Source organism: Pinus tabuliformis, chromosome 7, assembly GCF_031772625.1.
Source record: "Pinus tabuliformis cultivar Carrire ecotype Pingquan chromosome 7, CPIR1, whole genome shotgun sequence".
In the NCBI taxonomy this organism is placed as follows: domain Eukaryota; kingdom Viridiplantae; phylum Streptophyta; class Pinopsida; order Pinales; family Pinaceae; genus Pinus; species Pinus tabuliformis.
The window spans coordinates 1136645188-1136654751 of record NC_142293.1 but is presented as its reverse complement, the minus strand read 5'-3'; positions in this window follow the sequence as shown (position 1 = coordinate 1136654751).

Sequence of the window (9564 nt, the reverse complement as noted above, 5' to 3'; positions counted from 1 at the left end):
CCCTGCTGTCACTTACCTCACCAAGCTCTCATCTGTACTTAGTCTTTTGGCAAGCACTTGGTTCTCTATTTCTCTTGAACCTCTTTGAGCACTTCTCTTTGCTCCTTCTAGGCTTCAACTCATCTGCAACTTTTAAGAACACAACTGTCCTCTTGTATTTCAATCACAAACGAAATAATAGGTTATGGCCACCTCTTCTTTCACTCAGAAATTCTTACCAGCTTTCTTCATTATTGCTTCTTTTCTTTTACTGAGATACCTTTTTTTGTTTACAACCTAAATTTTGCAACCAAAATCTTCAAACCAATTTAAAACGAAAACATATCATCTCACCTTCAAGATCTCTGCATGATCTTTTTCTCCCATTCATCTGCACTTCGAATGGATGGTTCTCTATTTCTTTGCATCTGCAAATTCTGCTACACTTCATCTCTGTGTGTCTACTGTTTGTCATATTAAAATCTGATCTCCTCTTGCTTCTTTTCATCACCATTCACCTGTATACACACCTTCAAAACATAACTCTGTTCTAAATTTTCTCAAATAATTCCTACATGCATAGTTTCCTTATTCAGCTATGATACCAAAAATGACACAACCTAAACCGCATCTACCCACATTATGCAAATAAAATTGCATGTCACACTATGTCCCAGGAATTTTTAATATTCCTGCTTAGTAAAAACCTTCTTGAACTAAGGTTTAATGCTCTTAATTAAATTCTTAAGCAGAAGCTATTTAATGACACGTTAATTAGATTATACCCGTAGATTTTCTTACCGTCCGATCCACAACAAACCTGACCAATCACCGTCAACCACATGTTTCACAAATAACGTATTTATTTCAACACTTGACTTTTGGGCACTCCAAATTACCATAGTCTATTTTTCCCGTCTGATCCAACGGCTATCGCGACATATAACGCGCCAACTAGCCCAGTCGATCTCCACCGTATATTTCATTTACCTCAATCCAATGATGATTGTGTAATCTCACACGACTACTAGCATGATACATAACAAGTTGAGAACGCACGAGATAAACGGTTTTGCTTCCCCACCGATGTGCTACGTGTCAACCCCTCAGGTTAATCGCGTGAATTTGTAAAATACCATTTACCATTTTGAGACCGCGCAAGATACTACTTACCGGTTCTGTAGACCGCTCCATTATTCTGCTGTCACGTGGCTAAATCTGATCCCTTCACTTATTGACTTTATTTTGCACGATAAGATCTCCGTTGATCCTATTCTATCAATACTTTCCGTTGATTTGACTGATCCAACGGTTCCTGTGCACAGTTACTTTATTTCTTCCTCCTTTCCTTTCTTCGTCTTTATGCAATTCCTCAGTGTTTTGGTCTATTCATCCAAATTGCCTATACGATTCCTTATGTGTCTATCCTTTCTGAGATTATTCAATCACTTCCGATTGTTGTACTCCTCCTTTGTGCACTGTCCTCCCTCTATTCTTCTGTGGTTTAGGTTTTCTCCAGTATTTATGGTCTTTGGTTGTTCTTCAGTGCAACTTCCTCCTGAACTTACTTCTACGTAATTTTAAGTGCTATCACATCTGAACTTCAACTTTGATCCCTTAATTAGATTCAAATGACCAGACCACTAAATTTGATTCCTTTATTCATTCTCCACCTCTGCGCTCTGGTTTAATTCCACCTGCATACATATACTATGCATAATTACTCTAATTCACACACAATTTATAATTCCATTAATCAATACACACCACACAACTCAGGAATCGAATTCTTTGTCTTTATAAACAATTATTTACATAATGAATCTCTCTATCTGGCCTGATTTTCTAATCAGTGGCCTTTTTCCTTTCCTTCCTGTAGGCTTACAGTCAAACCTTATCTAATCTCTGGACTCTGATCTCACTCTCTCACTAACTAACTCTCTTTATGCCTTTTAGACTTACATTTATACAAAAGGTTCTGTAACCAATTTCGGTTCAGATCCTTAATATTTTGAACTAAGTCCACTTTTGACTCAACTAATCCATAAGGATCCTCTCTAGTTCCAAAAACAATGAAACCAATTCCTAATCTAATATTTATAATTGATTTCCAAATCTCTCAATCCTTATGGAATCTTAACTAGCCTAAATCTCTCATGTTCTCCAACATTCGGGTTTACAATATTCCTCACAATATCTAATTAATTCCTATTCTTAATATCTCTCATAAAATTACTTAAAAACCTTAATAATTACATTAATTTAATACTCAGGAAACCAACTTCCTTGAAAACACAAGACCCCCTATGTCTACTAAAATACAATGAAATTGCTGAGCTGGATGCTCTTGCATCAGTTATGCTCCTACATAGTGATGTTTAAAGTTAAAGCATTGCATTTCCTTTTGGATGAACTACATGCATAGTTGGAGATTAATCACCGAGTGATATGAATTCTGAATCAACTTCAAAGATTCACAGTTATATAATCAAACTCTATGTGCCTCATGAAATACAATTTTTTTCTTCCAGTTGATCGATTTTGGCATGTCTACAAGTGTTACAAGGAGATTAGCAAATCTGAAGGTTTACACTTGTTGTATGTATAAAATAGAGATTGGATTCAAGAAAAAATTGCATCTTTGAGACCAATCTCACTAAATAATTATGTTATGTAACTCACTTGAGCCTCATTCTCAGACCCCTATTAACACAAAAACAATATGTTATTGTTAAAAAAAAAATCCATTGTTAAAAAATGTTAGAATTTTAATTCTTTGAAGTCATGCTATTCGTTCTTTAATGCATAGTTGAAAATAGTTGGAATTTTTAAGGTTTTCCATGATCATGAATTTGGTTTTTAAAGCCTTGGATGATTGTTGAATTTATAACCTTAAAGAAAAGGGTGATGCAACATCACCACTTTTCCATTTCAGAGTGGTTTTTTCATGTTTTCTTGCACAAAAATAGAGGTGTTTTGGGCTAGAGTTCTTGCTTTGAGGTTATAATTTTCGTTAACTTGGTAAAATTGTTTACTTCTAAGTAAATATCCATGTGATATTTCCATAATTAGTTAGAGTTGGAATGTAGGATCTAAGTTGGATTGTTCATATAACAATATGTAATACCTATAACTTTGAAAATAGAAATTAGTTATTCAAACATAAAGGGATTGAAAAATTAAGAACTTTAAAAAAGAATGACACCTAAAACATTGCCCAAAGTTAGAAGTTATGCCACTTGGAAGGTCACAACTTGAAGATTACCATATGGAAACTGCATCATAGAGAACTAATAAATGTAAAATTTGTATAAATTAACCATAGTTTTTTCAATTAAAAAAACCAAGAGTCTTTATATAATACAAAAGTTGTTTACATAGTCCATAGTTCTGTATTCCATAAAGTATTACAACATATGATCTAATGTGGGATAGAATTTTATCGCTCATATAGCCAACCTAGAAAAATATTCAGATTGTCTAGAAAATACACCAAATGATGCATATAAATCAACAAAAAGATACAACCTAACACTTGTTCATCCCATAAGCAAGATCACTATTCGTCTTTTCGCAATGGTGGTATAGAGACATAAAACCAACAAAATGCTACAACCAATCTGCAAATAGTACCACATCTGGATCACTAACATCTCCAAATGCCAAAGATAATATATAAGGGAAGGGAGCAATCATCCTTATATATTGACATCCAATCCAACAAACATGCTTCAATAGAGGTGCATGTCTAGTCCACAAGGATAATTATTATGTTCATCACTTCAATCCAAATTGATATCACAAAATCACACTTCAAGAAAAGATGGATCACATCCTCCTGATTAATGCCACAAAAAATGCATCAACCGAGACCACTAAAGCCCCTATGACATAGATTGTCCATCAACATCCTGTTTTTTCAAACCAACCAACCAAAAATGATGAGATTTAATGGGATATTCTTCTAAACCATCGGTGAGACTATGAATGTGGGGGAGGAGGAGTAATATACCAGTATGCATACTGTTCCAAGAGCTAACCCGGTTCCAAATTATCAACCCAAGTGAAAATATCCTCTTTTTCTGGTATTGCAATACCATCCAATGTGAGATGTTGCAAATACAATTCCCAATATATAGCATGCTCTCCATATAGACCTAGATCAAGTGCCTTCATCCAAGAATGATGTGTAAGGACATAATTGACCACTATTTGGATAATATAATAAATTCCTAGATCGTGAATTTGTCTAAGAAGAGCCTCAGGCAATGTATGATCCCCATTAAAGTTGCAGATGGGATCCAGTTTGATTTCCACATTTCCACCATTCCCAGTCTGCCATTGGATGTTTCCCAGTAACCAACGTCTTAATTTCATAAAGATCCTCCAAATATATGAGAAAATACAAGGGGAATGATCCACCTCCTTGATCCACTGAACCATAGACTAGTTGTTCAGATACTTCACCTTGATGATACGATGCCAGAAGCCATCTCCCAAAATGGCCCTCCATAAAATGTTCATTAATAATTCCAAGCTCAATATTTTTAAATCATTGATACCCCAACCACCATATTCCTTTCTCATTGATAATATCTCAAGTTGAACTAGATGATATTTAGAAGTATCACAAGTGCCCACCCAAATAAACTTCAATATGATCAAATTGATCCTTCTGCTAATGTGTTTGGGAAAAATAGAAATATGTAACCAATAAATTGATATGTGTCGCAGAACTTCCTGAACCCTAATCAACCTACCCCCCAGAGAGATCCATTTATGTCACCATGTAACCAATCTATGCTTAAATTTATTAGTCAGCTAATTACAATTTTTAATTCCATAATTATTCGGCTTGAGGATAAAACTGAGGTACTTAAAACTTGTGTCTAATGATGCATGCTCCACCTCAAACAATCCAACAATCTCCATTACATGTGCATCATCAAGGGAAGTTAAGATCAATAGGGATTTTTCATTGTTCATAAGTAAACTAATAGCATCGCCAAAGAGACAAATGATATGATGTAAATTCCTCCATTCCAAAATAAACATATTACCAAAGAGTAGAATATTGTATACAAAAACAAGATGTGTGATTTGCATGTGCCTAGTAATCCCCACACCTGATAGAGTCACATGAATATGTGCATCCAATATCAACCTACTCATACCTATAATGACAAGTAAGAAAAGAAGGGGTGATAATGAACAACCTTATCAAATACCTTGAGATGCAATTAAAAATATCAAAGGCATACAATTGATAAGTATCATAAAATTTGCAAAAGTAATACAAGCCATAATCCAGTTGATGGCCTGTATAGAAATCCCCCTTATGTAGAACCAGTTGCAAGAAATACCAATCCATGCAATCAAAAGCCTTGTGTAGATCAAGTTTCAATAATGTTGCCTCTTTTTTCTTAACCTTGATAGAGGGTATAACTTTCTGCACAATAGCCACTGCATCTTGAATTCGACGATATTGTAAGAAACCAAATTGTTAAGGCGCAAGGTGTTATGACAATGTGATATTTAATCGGTTTGCAATGATCTTTGATATCATTTTATACACTATGTTACACAATGAAATGGGAATATAGTCCTAAAAAGAGGAAGCATTATATGCTTTTGAGATCATTGTGATAAAAACGAAGCTCATAATGCCAAGAATATAACCAGATGTATGACTTTCCTCAGTGGCAAGTAGTAACTCTAGCCCCATAATATCAAGAAAATGTAGAAATAACTCTATCAACCAACCTTCTATTATGGGGCTCTTATCCATGGCGAAGGACTTCATGACCATCACCAACTCTTCAAAGGTAATTGGTCTAAACAAAATCACATTAGCCTCTATGTCAAACATAATAGGATAAGTATTGATGACCTCCATTTGTTTCTCAATGTTCGCCTTTGCTCTGGCTCGATATTTTGAATTGAAATATCAAACTATCTCCATTTGAAGTTCCTTGAGGGATGTTTTCACATCTCCTTTTCGAGGCATATTTATGAAATAATTTTGTATTTTTATCTCCAGTTGTGATCCAAATGGACAGACTTTTAAGACACCATTCCTCCTCCTATTAAGGATTTCCTTTTTTCTGCATTCTAGAGCGACGACTTCTAGCTTCTATGAAACCAAGAAATAATCAGTGTGTAAAGGATCATCCAAAAAACAAAGTTTTTGGTCAATATCCACAAGTTCTTTTATATTATTCCTTTTATGCACTTGAAATCAACATCAAACTTCCTTCTTTAGAACCCTAAGCTCGTGACCAATCATCTCCATCTATGAAAGACCTCGTTGGTCAATACTGCATGTCCACAAGGAGAAAATCAATATCTCAAAATCTATATTACTAATCCAAGAGTACTCGCCAATGAAGTATAATTGGGTTATGATTCGATATCCCCAATGGAATAACTCAGGACTGAAAATTACCATTACTTTCCACTAGATTCTCATGGATCAAGAATTGATCTAGACGCTTAGCAATGCCATCTGAGCTAGTCCTACCATTCTACGGTATCAACATCATGGGCTCCAACATTATGTCCACCAGATGATTTATACCAAATATATCTCTGAAATAATCTATCATCTGATCCAATATACATTTATCTCCCCAAATCTCACTTACCTTCATGGTAATATTTAAATCCCTTACCAGAATTAATGAGTCCATTTTTAGAATGCCATAACATTCCAAATGATCCAAAAAATTTTGTCTTGATGAATAAGGCACATATATATTTAAGATATGAAAATGAGTCTTTGAACCTTGGATAAAACCAGATAGTATGATACTTGCAAAGGTTTTATAGGCCAAAACATTAACGACCTACAGGTTCCAAAAAGCAACCAATACCCCTGATAAACCACATGCATCAAGTGCACAATCCCTCTAACCAAGACGAATATTTAAAAATAAAGGCCACACCTTATGACTAGCCATCATAGTATCCTGCAATAAAATGACTGAGGGTAGCTGAATCCAAATCAAACGTCTAACTGCAAGGACTTTATGGGTGCTCCCAAACCCCCTGATATTTATTGACATAATATTCATGGAGTACAATAATATTTGGGCATATAATCTCTAAGATCCCGAATAAGTGATGGTGACCACATAGTAGAGAAAGTAAGAGTACATCCCTTCAATTGGAGAACATTATCCCCAATAGATATCATCCCATCTGGAGGGAACAACTTTGATTTGGGTTTCCTCTTCCTATGAATAGTCACATTATAATGAGAACATGGACTAATTTTCACATCAGCCAAAGGTGAGGAAGAAGAATGTATGGGTAAAGGATCAATATCAATGGCAGGATTAAGCCGAAATAATTCAATGTCAATGCCAACTGAGTTAGTCGATGACAAGGGCCTAGAATAAGTGTCAAATTTGATGACCGAGGATAAGGAGTGGGAATTAGGATCATCCCCATCCTGGAAAGATGAGGCTTGTCCCCCCAAATGACCAGAATAAGTAGAATCTTGAGTACATGAGCGCAAAAGGGGAAGCGAGGAAAAAATAGAAGATATCCCCTCTTGTCTAGAGTAGGCAACTAGACTAGTACATGGATATTTATGACAAATATCCTGCCCCATAGGAACCCAAGACACAATCCTCGAATCATGAAGTGAGCCCTTAATGTCAGTTCTAAGATGAGAAACAAAGGGAAAAAAAGGGTTGGTATGAAATAGAAACAGAAGGGTTGTCCTTAGAGACTACAACTGGATTTATCTTCTTAACAGAAGGTAAATAAGGATCCACTAAGTGATTACCAATCAATGTACCTAGATAATGTGGTAAAAAGCTCCCATGTTGATCAATAGAATGTTGAATGAATCCTAAATATCCACCCTTGTTTTCCATCTTTGAACCCTAATTTGATTGATATTGACGACAAAATCCAAATTATTGAGGGTAGTTTGCAAGAAGGTGTCCAACCGCATGACATACCAAGCAAAGGAAGGGAATTCCCCAATGAAAAAATCATTTTCAATTTGAATATTCACCCCAAATAAGGTCCACCTCCACAAGAAGTCTGATAGAGAAATAAAATTCCATTATGATCCATGCAATATGTTTATCCATGTCTAGTAAACTCCTCTCCTCCAAGTAGGAAAAATGCCCAATTGAATTCTTGATGTCCACTAGGGCTGACTGAGGCCAAAAAGTTAGCGGAAGGACAAGAATTTTGGCCCAAATCAACTTCTTACATTGCACCTCTCTGAATGGGTTAAACCCAGTGTACTAATGCTATAGAGAAAGGAAACTACGTCCCTTGACTCATGTATACTCGATAATATTCCCAACATATTCCCTTGTATAAATAAACCCTACCAATGTTTATATCATGAAAAATTCGTTGAAAACAAACACAAAAAGACAAATAACCTCAAATGGACTACCAATGATAGATTTAGGCTTATTTGAAAACAACATGAATTTTTCAAATTTTTAACAAAGGGTCTTCAAAATGTGGCAAATGACATGCTATGATAATTCCATGTGGAAATTGACTAGACTACTATGATGTGTTTGTTGTGGTGGCACCTCAATCTACATGCAAGGTGATGTGTGTTGAGTGTGTGTTAGATTCTTTACATGAATATTCCCACATGTTGTATGTTGTGTTAGGGGTAGTGGGGGAATCATAGGGGTTTCGCAGGGGAGATGGGGGGGTTAGAATCCCTCCTACGCGAGAGTTTGAGGATAGTTCCCCCAAAGAAAAAAAATGAATTGTTTTAGCATATTTTTTGGCAGTTTTTGGCACATGTTTTTTTCTCAAAGTTGATTTGTGGCGAATAATGGTTTTTCATATGATTTATAGTTTCGGTTAAGGAACTACAATTGTATTCTAGTTTTGGGTAAATGGATTGCTAGTTCATGAATGCCGCTAGAAAAAGGAAGGTAATTTTTATTTTTATTTTTATTTTTATTTTATTTTATTTTTCTTCTGTAGAAAAAGGCAGGTAATTTTATTCGTCATAGGAAAAATAAAATTACATTTTGCATATGCTAAAATAGTACCAAAAGAAAACGCCTCACGACGTTGAGCTAGAGAGAGAAACTAACAACTTTGAGAAACATACAACAAAATAAGATAGAAATTAAGTCTGACAACTAATGCTTGTATTTTCTTTTTTTCCTTTCCTTTTTGCACTTTTTGCTAACCATCAAAATTTGGTTTAACAAGAACCATAACCAATTCTTGACCTTCTTCCATATTGGAAACTTCTTTGTTTAAATCTGAGCTATTTGAGACATGAGCTATTTTTGTGCCCCTATTCCCATTTGTAGCCTTATGACTTTCAAGTTCATAACACTTGTGTACAAAAGAACATTATATATTGACAAATATTGTTGGTTTTCCTAGTTTACATTTCTAGGATAAAATATGTATGTTAATGTGTGTGTTTTTTATTGCATCATATATTTTCTATTAAGAATCTATTTGTAATAATTATGTGTAAAAGGTTAAAACCTACATTTGATATCAGAGTAGTTTTGGCTTAAAGGGGATGCCTTTCTGGCTGAGGGGTTTGGTTCAAGCCTATGGTAGACCTTGTTA